This window comes from Lolium rigidum, chromosome 7, assembly GCF_022539505.1.
Source record: "Lolium rigidum isolate FL_2022 chromosome 7, APGP_CSIRO_Lrig_0.1, whole genome shotgun sequence".
Lineage (NCBI taxonomy): Eukaryota > Viridiplantae > Streptophyta > Magnoliopsida > Poales > Poaceae > Lolium > Lolium rigidum.
Window position 1 is genome coordinate 116,102,784 of NC_061514.1, and position 13,195 is coordinate 116,115,978.

Sequence of the window (13,195 nt, forward strand, 5' to 3'; positions counted from 1 at the left end):
AATACTTGACTAGTCACTAGAGAGGTGCCCTATTATAACGCCCATATATTTCTTCGGATATGCAGCTAATTAAATGCAGCATAGACCAAGCGGAGCACATTAATTTCAATTATAGCACAATAATTTCTTCTAAACATAGTGTTCATTCTGTGGCACCACATAGTGGCCGGAGCACTAAATAATCAATGTGGCCGCTTGTCCACGACGTTCGACTCCGACACCGTCCAACGGAATAGGGCAAGGGGGTAAGTGCATTGAAGCGCGCGCCCCGCATACCGGTTGATGACATCAGGGTGTCTTGTTTGTTTTGTTTCCATGTATTCTATGTGTGCCGGGTGGACGAGAGGGGGCAAGAGTCATGTTTGGCCAACTGTTAGCTAAACGAGAAAATCCTACTACGAGCGAACACGCATCCGAATCATAGTCAGATTCGGCATTAAACAGACGCAATGAGTCACTTGGACATAGAACAAGGCGCGTCGATAGAATTAATCTAGAAGACCATGTTGATAAATACCAAAACCTCAAATATCCCTTTACAATTAAGGTATGCACGAGGCCTAGAACCAGAATCCATCTCCTGCCGAGAGATCAAGACAAGGCTGGTTCCAACTTTAAGACACGGCGGGTTCTACTCCAACACAGAAGGGAAGACGACACTGACCTGGAGACCACCTAGAATGGGATACCTAGAGCCATGTTGCGGTGCAACATAACCTGCCTAATTTATATAGGAGTTGTGCTCTGTATTTTACATTGTGACATGTATGGAGTTTGTCCATAATTTGCATGGCAGGACCAGTTGCCCCATATATATGTAAGGGGTAATGGCCAATTGAGATGGCAAGCAAACAATCTAATTAAACCTCTTATCAACACTTATACGTCTACCCTCAAATTTTGTCCTAGATTTCGTTCATCAGCGACTTCGCAACCGTACGATCTCTCTCGTTGATCGAAAATCGATTCAGAGGCAAAGCTAATCGATCTTGATCAAATCATTATTTGTTTTATTTTTCCTTGTATTCTACGTGTTGAGTGGAGGGAGAGGGGGTAGGAGTGATCGATCCCACATATTAGCAGTCATATTTGGCCGACTGTTTGAAATCCTACTACGGATAGACACGTCCGAATAAGAGTCGGATTTAGGAGTAAACAAACACGTGGGATCACTTGGATATAGAACAAAGAGATATGATAGGAATAATTTATCTATATGACCATGATTATTAGTACTCCTTATCATATTTTCAAGTGTCCATTTACAAGAAAGGTGTGCAAGGGGCCCGGAAATAGGATCCTGCTACAGGCGGATGCGTCCGAATAAGAGTCCGATTCAGGAGGAAACGGATATACGCAGCATGGACGGATCTGGCATGGGACATGGGTGTGCAGATGAACACCCAAGTTTTTCTGCAAAAAAATGCATATATGTAGTGTACAGGAAGATATGTAGCAGTAGTAGTATTCTCAACAAGTATATGGACATTCTCTAGTCAATGCTGGGCTCGGTTTTTTGAATTGGGCCAAGGCCCAGCCTGTCCACCCACGTAGCAAAGCAACCATCAGGCCACTAGGGAACTAAATCGAAAAAAAGCTACCAGCGCAGCCCCAAATCGAGAGCGACGGGAGCCCCAAATCGAGCAGCGGCGCAGCGCCCCAGCCCGCACGACCTCAATGCCAACGGTGCCGGACCAAGCAGAGAAGAGCAGCAAGGACGATGCGCCAGCAGGGGTTGCCTGCGATCTTGACCACGGGAGGGCGGTGTCTGGCCAGGATGCTGCGACTGGCATGGCCATGGAGTCAGGGATGGAGAGCACACCGCTGATGGCTATCGTGGCAAAAGAGATGTCGATGGGTCCCCGAAGTGGGCGGTGGGCCGGGTAATTTGAGGAAGGGGATGGAAGAGGATGAGTAGGAAAAAGGGGCCGAGCCATGGGCTGGTGAGAAAAGTGTGAAATTATATAGTCTCCCCAAATATAAACATAACTTGCGTGGCAAAAGAGATGTCGATAGGTCCCCGAAGTGGGCGGTGCGTCGGGTAATTTAAGGAAGGGAGAGACAAAGTACGAAAAAGGGGCCGACTCAAGGACTAGTGAGTAGGAAGGGAACAAGACGGTGTGTGCAAAGGAATTAGGTTAGAGCCATGCGCTGGTGTAAGCCGGAAAAGTAGGAAGCAAAGTGTGGGTGGATGTCCCGAGGGGTTGACAGAGAGGACGTAACAAATAAGTTAACAAGATTTTCTTTAGGTCGGTGGGATGGCTCGGATGAGGCGCCATGGGTTGTTGGGTTTTCACATTTATATGTTATGTTCGTTAGATTTTGAACACCCAAATTCAAATTCATGGATCCGTCCCTGATACGCAGTCACTTATGCGTAGAACTAGACTTGAGCAGCTGAACTATTTTCGCTGCTAGCGCAGAACTTGGTTAGATAGTCTGAGGTATGTTTGGGATTTCATGAACTGTGTGTCCTAAAACGTCCTTGTGACCTTACTGGGCTGTGGCCTAGCCTTATTAAGAGGATACTAGCCCAGTATGTGGCCTATAATAGTACTAGGAAGCAATGGCGCGGCGGCACGCCGCGCCCGTAGAATTCAACTCTGCTATTAAAAATAGCTTGGTTTTGTATGATTTGCATCATTAGAGGAACAGAAATAAAACATCGATAAATCTATCTTTATTCTTCTTTCTAGTCTCTGACTCTGTTTCCGGAATCAGAAATTATGCTAGTAAAACAAATAATCCGCACCAGCAATACATAACATTGAGAATCCGATGTTCGACGCAGGGGAAGAAATATGCACCATTTGCAATTCCGTTATTTCAAAAACCACACGAAGTGGTGCTCTGTTGAAAAGCTACCGATGGATCTTGTTGCAGCCCTAAGTAACGGAAAAAGCTTCCGTTAATGAAACTCCAAATAAATGATAATATAGTCTTAAATCTTAATTAGTTCTCAGCAGAATAGATCAATGAAACACCAAATCAATAATAGATATTGACTCAGATCTTAATTAGTACAGAATACAAAAATGGAAGTACACTAACAATATGAGATAAACTTAGAGGTTGTCCTAAAAGATAAATCTGAAAATTTTCTAAAAACTGCAATTATGAAAAGTCACTATATGTACTTGACATCATCTAAAATTCAAATAAATATAATATTGGTTTGTGAAGATAGATCCAAATAAGTTCTAAATACTGCAAATACTTTATTAAGTTGAGGGACAAAGAGAACCGCTTTCAGTACCGAGAAAGCGAATGGTTAGCGCGATACTCATGATCTGCCCACTTGACATCAGATTACTTCAAAAGACATTTACAACACCTGAATGTTTCCTTTTCAATATAAGGTACACTAACTGTTACAACTTGTAAAACATTGTAGGTGTTCTTCAAGGTCAGAAAAGATGGACATATAACATATCTGCAATTATTCTTACATAGTAGCAGTCATAGTCTCATAGAGAACATAAGACCACAACCTTGAGCTACATGTGGTTATATCTATTGCACACTGTACATCATTAATATGTAAACAATATCACTTTTATACACCATCTTTTGGAGTAGAATGAAAAGCCAACAGTATGTCCCACTGACCTATTTGTCTGGCGACAGAGCAGCGCTATGGCAAAATAAAATCATATCAGGAAGAACATAATCTTCACAGAAAACCGTTTTCCTAGTTTGTTCTGCTTGCCACACAACTTCTTCTAAGATGGAATTGCGCTGAAAAGGCAAGTGTTGTTGCCTGAATTGTCGGTGTTGTCATCCGAGATAGTCTTGATGGCTGAAGGTACTCTCCTACAAAATAGACATAATAGTTAAGATTAAAAAAATTCTTAAAATTGTTAGAAGAAAAACATGCTACGTTTTAGGACAGCTTAATAACGGAGAGAAGGAAGCAAAGACACATGCAGCTCAAGCACCGTTGGTGATATCGATTGCTATACGGGGCTTGTGGTGTCGTTGTTCAATCAAGTTGTTTGGATAATGTGTCCACGTATAACAGTGGACTACGAAGTTTTGTGTGGCAACACGCCATGCAAGTTCTAGTCGTTGCCATTACCGGCTAACCGCACATATATCAAGTTAACCAAATATGAGAAGCTTTCTTCCTAATATTCCAACTGTTTCAGTGATTACGAACTGAGCTACGACCGATTTACCGACACACTCTAAATTTTACTAACATTGTGGATGACTTGTTACGCTGACGCAAGTTCAGTCAGTGCATTACTTCATTACCAAAAGTATGACAATAACACCGACCAGATCTTACATATACTCCGCACTTTAGGTATCTAGCTTCAACACAACTGGACTGTCATTACAATATCACTCTGAGTGCAAAAGTTGCTGCCAGAGTGAAGAAACCACTACTTGAATAACTCACAAATATATGGTCTGCTACCAGTAGAACTCCATGCAAGAGAAATCACAGAAAAGGTGGCCCAAAACTGCAATAGTTGCAATTGAATGAGACGGTAGCCTGGCCACTTGGTTTATATACTTGAATACCATGAGGCAAGGCATCTTTTTAGTCTTTGTCTCATTGGTCTTAAAGTAGGTCAGCTTATCCTCGTACCAGGAATGTTTGTATCTTCAGTTTATTAAGTTTAATTCTCTGAAATGAAGAATGCAGATGACACATAAAGCCAGCTCAAAGGGACCAACAGCCACCTCAATGGCCAATGTTCCCACATACTACTCGGATCTGTACCCTATGAAGTTCCAATGTATACATGAAACGTGGGATCTGTGTGATACTGTAATTACATAGTTGATTTGACATTGAACATACCTCAAATAGTGAGAAGCTGGCCAATCAAATATTTGTCCGCATGTACTGCATATTTTAGTAAAACCTCCAAAAAGTATATGTTTCTTTAAGCATTGTGCAACTATATATCAATGGCATGAATGAATGAAACAAACATTGCTGCAAATTGTAAATTTGGAACTCGTATGGATGACATTAGTCAAAATAGCCTGTCTGAATTATGAACGCAAAAATAAATCACAATGCAGGTGGCAGGGTATGTTTTTTTTTTCGAAATGGGGATGTACCCCGGCTTCTGCATGATGACGATGCACACGGCCCTTTATTAAAAAGATTCAAAGGTATAGTTTACAAATCACACATGCTCGAGGATTGATACAAGAATCAACCATCGAAAGAAAATCATACTATGACTACAACTCAACATAGTCTTCTAGTATGCCGCCAACCAGCCTGGCACAAGATATCCTGAGCGACCATCAGGAGACGTGTGCATCCGAAGCCATGGTATCCCGCAATCCCTCCGGGGATAGTAGAGCCCAAAGCTGGACCCAATGGGAGACCATATGAATAACCTGCAAAAAATGAAAAGAGACTTTTTTATTAAAGATAATATCATTTCTGACCCTCCAAATAGACCAACATAAGGCAGACACCCCAATTCGGATAAACGCCTTAGATTTTCTATCTACTCCTTTAAGCCAATTACCCAACATATTGGTAATATTGGTAGGAGGTGGCAGGGTATGTAGGTTCTCTATACTTTTGGAGATACAGTTCAGAGATTGTTTAGTTGATTTGACATTGAACATACCTCAAATAGTGAGGAAGCTGGCCAATCAAATATTTGTCTGCATGTACTGCATATTTTAGTAAGACCTGCAAAATTGATATGTTTCTTTAAGCATTGTGCAACTATATATCAATGGCATGAATGAATGAAACAAACATTGCTGGAAATTGTAAATTTGGAACTCTTATGGATGACATTAGTCAAAATAGCCTGTCTGAATTATGAACGCAAAAATAAATCACAATGCAGGTGGTAGGGTATGTAGGTTCTATATACTTTTGAAGATAGAGATTGTTTGTGCATACAGTAGTACTAATACTTCCAGAATACTGTAAAATAAACGCATCATCTTGCCTAACGTCAAATGTGCAAGGGAATCTGAAAAGGAGGCATCATACTGATGCAGAAAAATAGCATGTGTGCATAGATCTCAATTAATCTTTTCCAAACAAAGAAGTAGATGTCATACAAACGAATATCCTTAAGACAGTCTGTCTACAAAATCTGAGGTAATAACTTGGTATCATTTATGTCATATACTGTATAAGAATAAAAATATAAATGATAAATCGACAGAACAATCCCTTGCAAAACTATCTATCAATCTCGGAGGGAGTAATAATCAATCTTGCAACAGTCACCTTCTCTTGTGGTGGCAGTCCTCTCATCAGCAACTCAGCACCCATGTCAGCATGCCTGAATTGGCGATGGTAGGGCAGCTGGGAGGCAACAGCGAGCGCTGGATCCGGCTCCTACTTCGTATCCGGCAGCCTCCATCCTCGTGCTTCCATCGACGCCCATGCTCTCGTCTGCAACCCATATACCGATACCCGTCGGAGATATAATAGGGAGAGAAATATAGGGCTAAGGAGAGGCGGGCTAGGGGAGGGGAAGGGAGAGGACCTGAGATGGAGCAGACGGCACATACCTCGACCAGCCGAGGTAGTAGCCGGCAGCTTGAGGAGGGGGTTGGGGCCGATGTGGTCGTGTGGAGGCGGAGGACGACCGACCGATGCAGCAGGCCATCAGAGGTCGGGGGCGACCACTGACCAGTCAGACAACACAGCAATGGTGGGATGCAGCAGACAGCAGAGACGCGTCAGATTCTGTGGACGCGGTGCCGGCAGAATAACTGGAGGAAGAGGCTCCAACCGTGGAGCTGAGGAGCTCCGCTCTCCACCGCCGTTGCTCCCATCCCTCGGTGATAGAGAGAGCACAGGGATGCGCAGCCGTCTGCCAGGACATCACAAGAGCAGGCCCTGGAGAGGAAGAAAGAGAATAGGGGGAAATCAATGGGCGTGGAATCAACGAAACAGAAAAAATCATCTAAACAGAACATATAATACACTAAACTTGATGGAAGAACCAACCGTGGCATGCAGGCGGCCGATGACGATGCACATGGGCAGGAGGGAGCAATCACAATATGAGGAACATAGGAGGAAAGGAGACATCGCCGCTGCTCTATCCCGATGGTCCCGCTGCGCCGCCCACCAGCCTCCTCTTGGTCGAGCCAAAAGCCGCCGGTGAATCGAAACTTCTCTATCAGCAGGCTGGGCGGCGTGTTCTATATGAAGCAATATCTGAAGCAGATCCTCTCGCCCACCCCACCATTATTGGTTCCACATGCATCGCTAGCCTAAAGATGAGGAAGACATGGCGTGGCCCTCTAGACTCTTCGGTCAAAGCGGTTTGGAGAGATGAGGAAAGGGTGAATGGTTAGCGGTAATCATGATCTATTTATTACTCAAAGCAGTGAGCAATTGGCCCAGCGTCAACCCAGTGGCCCAGCCTTGGTTGAGCCGCACGCTCTGCCACTGCTCTGGTGGTAAAGAGATCGAGTGCAAAATAAACGATACTTGTTCATTAGGCTGCCATAAAATGTGTGCTTGTAGTAGTACTCCGGAATAGTGCCCAGTCAGTCACTCAATTATTTCTTTCCTTCTTTTGACCCTCCAATAAAGCACGGAAAATAGTGGGAGAAGGAAACGACGGATCAGAAAGAATGCGCTCGCTGCATATATTTACTTACTCCGGGATTTGCTGACAAGAACACGGCCGACCGGACATCACTGAAGCGGGGAGGTCAAACCAAAAGACCAAAAGTATGACGAATTCTGCCCGATGAAAATCTTCAAGGAAAAAATGCACCGCATTATCAGCTGAAGGAAGTCGATTTTGTAAGTCCTGCTCTGCATCCTCAGGACTTCCGTTGTCACAGAGAGTTCCTTCTCGTGGGCCTATAGTCTATCTTCTGTCTACCTGCTCTTTCAGCGTCAGTATCTTCTTCTCTATGTTAGCAACGTTCTTGTGTCTTCGGCAGCACCGAGCTCATGCTCACCCAACGCGATCTGATCCTCCGCATGGACCCTGCTTTCACCATGACGGCTTCTACTTTCTCCTCAAGTGGCTCTCAAGATCCATCTCCAACTGATCAATGTAGACTGACGTCGTTTGTGGCATTCGTGTCATCGTGTGTGACCATTATTGATAAGTAACTGAAGGTTTAAGCTCGGGCAGTCTCGAGTCCTTGTGTGTGATAGTATCCTACGCTTCATTCAGTTTCTTCTCAAGATGTTTCACCTTTGGATCCATTCCCAATGCATCAACCTCTATTCCACAGCAGACAAAACTCTGTTGTCACAAGGAAGAAACTCCAAGCTAAGTTATGACAGCTTCTGCACCTCTGAACAAGAACACATGCTAAACAAAGCACTTGGCACATGCAGTTTAACACAAGCATACACAATAAATAAAGGCATGAAAAGCAAAGAGACGGCGGGAAATAGTTAGTGCAGGAAATTACCTACAGTTAGGTTTTTAAATTGTTGGATGATTATGCAATATTTTCATGATTAGCTTCAGAATATTAGAAGATGCTAAATTTGGCCTACATAGAGTGTTGTAGGCAATGAAGGCCTATGTTGTAGCTTTGGCCCTCGGCATCTTGTTGTTTTCCTGTAGTGAACCAAGCAAAGGCCAAATTAGCATAAGCTGCCAAAGTTTTGATGAGGCAAACTTGGGCACCAACCAAACATACCCCAAGTACTCTAAATGGACTTATCTCTGTTTGTCATCCCTTGTTAAGATATTTTAAAACTTGTGACATTACTACTCGCGATATCTCTCTTCATACTAGTAATGTTTTGAATGAAGAAAAATATACTATCGAGGAAAATAATTCTTAGAAAGTGAAAAGGGAGAAAAATTGGGGAAGATAATGTGAATAACAAAAGAAGAACTAGAAGAAGAGAACGAGAAACAAAAAAGAGAGGTGGAGGAAGAGAATGATCTACTAAAAGCCCGGTCCTCGTTGACCACCTTGCACGGCGCCTTGCCCGACCCTAATCGACCACCTTGTGTGGTGTCTTGCCCAGCCGGCTCACCCACTACAACATGACATCGTGGGAACCTTGCCTGCGTGCGTTTAACATCATGTTTCACCCATTATGTCACCTCTCTACAACCCCTACATTGATCCTGCCAAGTCGACATGTCTTCACCGACCTGGTCCATACAAGTTATCCTAGCACGTCATCGTTGTACTGACGGAGGAGGAGGAGGAGTGCGGATCACTTTGGGATTGGGTAGTCGCATAAGTAGGAGAGTCCCCCGTGTATGCTAGTAGGATGTCGATGAGCCAACTTTACATCCTACTCATAGGAAAACCACAGTATGATATAGTTGTTGGAAATCTCTCCTTTATCTCGAATAGACAATCGAGGCTGCCATAGAAAGATCGACTCACACGACTCGGGAAGAAATCGAGTCGGCTACGTGGAGGTACCATGACAATGCCAATGAGTTACGGATTTGGGTTTTAGGGAAGAGAATGTGCCGGTGATTCGTCGGCGTACAAACAACACAGGAGGAGGGACACGATTTACCTAGCTTTAGGCCCTGGAGGGAAAACCTACGTGATGCTTGTCTGTTTTGGATTGATGATGATTAGGGTTACAAGTTTGTTGTGATGGCTATTGTGGACTATAGATTACGTATCTTCTAGGTTGTAAGTTCTTCTTCCCGGCAATCCCTCCTAGTACTTATAAATGGACTCCAGGTCGGGTATATGTGAGGATACCCTTGCATGGACAAGTTCCTCAGTTGCATGCCATGTTCCTGGGCTTCGGCTTCTAATGCGTCCTGGTCTTCATGAGCCTTCAGTTGGATTGCATGGTGGTTACCCAAAGGTATGCCTATGTCCGGTGCCCACTTGGAAAGGAGAATTATGACCCCGCCGCTCTCTTTAGGTAATTTTCCAAACCTGGGTACCATGAATTTAGTATATGGGAAAATACTCGACCAAATATACCATCATCACAACTATTGTTTAAAGTTTGACATCTTTGAAGTTTTTAACTTATTTTTTTTTAATCATGGACTGCTACTAGTTTGCTTTCTAGTGAAGTTTTTAAATATTAACTAAAATGATATTTCTTCTGAGAAAAGTTAAGCGTGATATGAGTGTGCACCACATTATAGAGTTCACACTTTTTGTTAACAAACCCGTGTCTTCAGAAAGTGGTAACTAACACCTTTGATCTAAAAAAACATTATTTTTTGACGGGAATGCGTGAGCTTTATTAGTTAGACACAATAGTATCATTACAATCTTTTGTGATCTACTATAACGCACATGCTGGGGCTGAATCACATAAAAAGGCACTAAAACCAGACTTGCCTAATTGCGCTAAGACATGCGCTACACCATTGCTCACATGTTCCACAATCATAACTTTAATGTCTCGATAAACCTTCAGAAGTTCACGAGCCTCATCATAAAGAGTCTAGCACAGCGAACACTCTTGGTCTTGACTTGATAGTGTATGAACCACCCGTAAACAGTTCAGACTCCAAAATCGCCGACCAACCTAGCTCAATTAGGTGCTTTAGTCCTTCCAAACATGCAAGGATTTCAACTTCTTCTACACTCACACATACAGGGACAAACTTCCATTCGGTGAGAATCACTTGACCTTGTCAAATCACGTATGACCACACCCAAACCTGCCCTCTTAGTTAGTGAATCCCAGTCGGCGTCAACATTTTCCTTTAAAAATCCTTCGATAGGGGCTGCCCACCCAGAAAAGACAGGTGAGCTTGCAGAACTAGTGCTACACTTTGGATGAGTATCTTGCTTTCCTTGAGCCGATGAAATCTGGACCGATGCATTGGTGAAAGATTCATAGTAGTTAGCGGTGTATGGGGATGAAGCTGCTATTGACGCTTTACCATCCCCATGGAATACATATTTTACTGTAGCGAAGACGGAGTCCAGAGGAGAGACGACGCCGAGCCAGGAGGTGGCCGCACCACCCCTAGGCGCGGGCCAACCTCTGGTCGCGCCTAGGCATGGTGTGGGCCCCTCGGGCGCCCACCGACCTCGCCCTTCCGCCTATAAATTGCCTCCCGGCGCGAAAACCCTAAATCAATCAGCCTCCAGGCACGAAAAGTTCCGTAGCTCCGCCGACATCGAAGACAAGTTTCGGGAGACAGAATTCTCAATTCCGGCACCCTTCAGGGATGGGGAATTACCCCCATAGTCATCTCCATCGACTCCACCGCCATCTTCATCGTTGCTGCTGACTCCCATGATGAGGAGGGAGTAGTTCTCCCCCGAGGCATGTGGTCTATCTCTGTCCCATGGTATGATCTTTATGTGATCATGAGCTCTGTTATCTAGTTGAATACGTAGATGTTAAACTTCATCTATTATGCTACTCAAGTGGTTTTATTATGTGATCTTCGGAGACACCTTGTCCCACGTTGTGAAGGTGACAGTGTGCATACAGTGTGTGTCTCTTAGGCTAAACTTTCCAGAAATACTTATAAATTGTGGTGGTTTGTTAGTACTATCTTTAGATGCTCAAAGTGACAGCACGGGGCGTCCCTAGATTTGGAATGCGAACTTTAATGAGTGTTTTTGTAGCCCTACACAGTGAATTGGTGTTCATTATCCAACTGGAGTGGTTCAAAGTAGCATAGCGAAGAGATGATATTTATGGATTCAATTATGATATCATTGTTGAGAGTGTCACTCGTGAAAGTATGATCCCTAGGCTTTGTAGCATTGAAACACTGATTACAACCAGTTCTGCTACATGTTTGCTTGCTGCCATTTTCATTTCAGATTGCAATTACAACTCATAATCATCCATATTACTTGTATTTCACTATCTCTTCGCTGAACTAGTGCACCTATACACCTGACAAGTGTATTGGGTGTGTTGGGGACACAAGAGACTTCTTGTATCGTAATTGCAGGTTGCTTGAGAGGGATATCTTTGATCTCTATCTCCATGAGTTCGATAAACCTTGTGTGATTCACTTAAGGGAAACTTGTTGCTGTTCAAGAAACCTCTGCACTTGGAGGCCCAGCACTGTCTACAAGAATAGAAGCGTGCGTAGACATCCGGAGGCCCAGGTATTTTTCCTCGAAGCAAGTTGTATCATATTGCAAAATCTGCTTCAATTCAGCTTGCACCTCTAGAGAGCATTGATCGCCATATAACACTGAGCACTTCCCAAGGCTAACAAGTTGTCCAGTACTTTGGTCATACTTGTCCACGATAGTTTTGATCACTGGAGCTTGAATAACAGAAGCTTCAAAGAAGAGAATGCTATCATCTGCAAATAGTAAGTGAGTTATCCCAGGCGCCCTTCTACATATGTGTAGCTCTCGCAAGGCATTATTTTGGATCTCTTTCCTTATTAGGCAAGACAAGCCATCAGCAACAAACAGAAAAAGGTAGGGCGAATACGTCGAGAAGGAGTGAAAGGGCCCAACATATTTACGTTAAAACGAATCGAATAGCGCGTGGTGGTCACACACGCCATAACCCACCATATCCACTGAATGAAACCTCATCGCAAGAACCCCTTCGAGAAATCTCCAATCCACGTGGTCATAAGCTTTGGCCATATCCAGTTTATACGCACAAAATTTTCTCCGAGCAACCAAGCCGGTCAGTATAGAATGAATGCATTCAAACGCCATCAGTGCATTGTTCGTGATGAGGCGGCCAAGGATAAACGCACTCTCCATAGGTGATATAAGATCTTGAAGCAGAGGTCACATGCGGTTTACCAAGCACTTGGAAACATCTTTGAAGATAACATTTCATAAACTAATAGGATGGAAGTCCTTCAGTTTCTGTGGGTCATTCATCTTTGGGATCATTACTATGGTTGTATCATTTACTTCCTCACGCATAATGCCCTCCTCAAAGAATTTCTGAACCGCCCGAACTACCTCGTCAGGCAATAACCTCCAATTCCGTTGCAAGAATCGAGCAGGGAAAACGCCAGGCCATGGTGCCTTTAGAGGCTCGATTTGGAACAAAGCATCACTTATTTCTTTCTCCGAGAACAGAGCACATAAACCCTTGTTCATGTCCTCATCAACACGAGTATACCTCGCAATACCTCACGCCGGGTCAAATAAAGACCATAGCAAAAAGACCAGGCATAGTGACAAGGGATTAACTTATCAATGCCTATGGATTGTAGGCTAGGGTTTAGTTAGAAGTAGAGGGCAAGTAGATCTCGAAGGTTTCAGCCGAAAAGTACTCGACGAATATGAAAATTTGGGTTTGCAGACAATGATTCGA

At 43.6% G+C, this 13,195-nt stretch overlaps 1 long non-coding RNA gene and 1 pseudogene across 1 annotated transcript; both read right to left on the minus strand.

The window, feature by feature from the left end:
- Positions 1-3,537: 3,537 nt before the first annotated feature.
- Positions 3,538-5,654, minus strand: LOC124674780. The gene is made up of 3 exons (XR_006993072.1): positions 5,607-5,654; positions 4,814-4,877; positions 3,538-3,813 (listed from the first exon to the last, which is right to left on the minus strand). It is a non-coding gene; the product is annotated as an uncharacterized LOC124674780 (long non-coding RNA).
- Positions 5,655-7,654: 2,000 nt separating this feature from the next.
- Positions 7,655-12,507, minus strand: LOC124671876 (annotated as a pseudogene).
- Between the last annotated feature and the right edge of the window lie 688 nt (positions 12,508-13,195).